Source organism: Myotis davidii, unplaced genomic scaffold (assembly GCF_000327345.1).
Source record: "Myotis davidii unplaced genomic scaffold, ASM32734v1 scaffold1055, whole genome shotgun sequence".
NCBI classification, from domain to species: Eukaryota; Metazoa; Chordata; class Mammalia; order Chiroptera; family Vespertilionidae; genus Myotis; species Myotis davidii.
In genome coordinates, this window is record NW_006286477.1 from 602,794 (window position 1) to 604,028 (window position 1,235).

Sequence of the window (1,235 nt, forward strand, 5' to 3'; positions counted from 1 at the left end):
TCAGGCCGGGAGCCTCAGTGTGTGTCCGAGCCCAAGCACAGGGAGCAGGCCGCCTGTCTGTCCCCCATCGAAGTCACAGCCTCCGGACACGCCCAGATGGGGGCCTGGCCCGCAAAGGCTCAGACCACCGAGGCCCTGGCCCTCAGATTCCTGGGAAGGTTTCTGTTTCCATCAGCAACAATGTGGCCCTGCCCAGCCCGCCCACCGCCCTCCCCGTCACTCACGCTCATGCCTCCCTCACCCGGACGCCAGGTTCTCCCTCTAACGTGCTGCCAGGAATGACCCGGAGACGCTCCCCAAAGGGAACGACATGAAAAGTACACGCAGCTCACAGCCCTCCACACGCGTGGCCGAGCTCCGGGAGCCACCTCCTTGGAGAAGCAAGCCCACAATGGCTGCCTGTGCCTGTGGAGGTCCCCCCCACCTTCACATGCCCAAGCACATGTGTGCACACGTGTGTCTTCCGCGTGTGTATGTATGTGGGCGCATGTGATGGGTGTATGCACATGTGTGTATTTGTGTGTGTTGTATGTGTCTGTCATGTATGCGTGTGGGGCTGTCTCTGCTTTGCTGGTTGCTTGGATGAGGCCTTAAAACACAACTTCCCGGGGTCCTCCCTTGGGCTGGAGGTGCTGCCGGGAGCCACACAGTCACCTGGAGACGGCTGGGCTGTGGGGGGGCCTTGTCAGCCTCTGGGGGAAAGCCGGCTGGTCAAGGGCAGGAAACAGGCGGAAGGTGCCGGGCCCTGTGAGATGCAGGAGGCAGAGTGGGGCGAGCTCAGCAGTCGGCACGGGGCAGGTGCGGGGCAGACGGCACGGGCGCGGCCTCGCGGGCTCTCCTCACGTCTTACAGAGGGTGGAGGCCGCCGGCCGGTGTGGCTCAGTGGTTGAGCATTGCTCTATGATCTAGGAGGTCGCGGTTCGATTCCCGATCAGGGCACATGCCCGGGTTGTGGGCTCCATCCCCGCAGAGGGCAGCCAATCCGTGATTCCCTCTCATCACTGATGTCTCTTTCTCTCTTTCTCCCTCTCCCTTCCTCTCTGACATCAATACAAATGGACTCGTGTTTTAAAGAGCAGAGGCCTCTCCCTGGGCCCGAAGCTGAGGGTGTGAGAGCAAGTCCCTCTCCGGGTCTGAGAGTGGGAACCAGTTCACCTCCCAGCCCAGGGCCTCCGTCCTGCACCTCCGTGGGGGGGAGGCCGTCTGCAAGCAGGGGGTGGGGGCCGGTGCCGAGT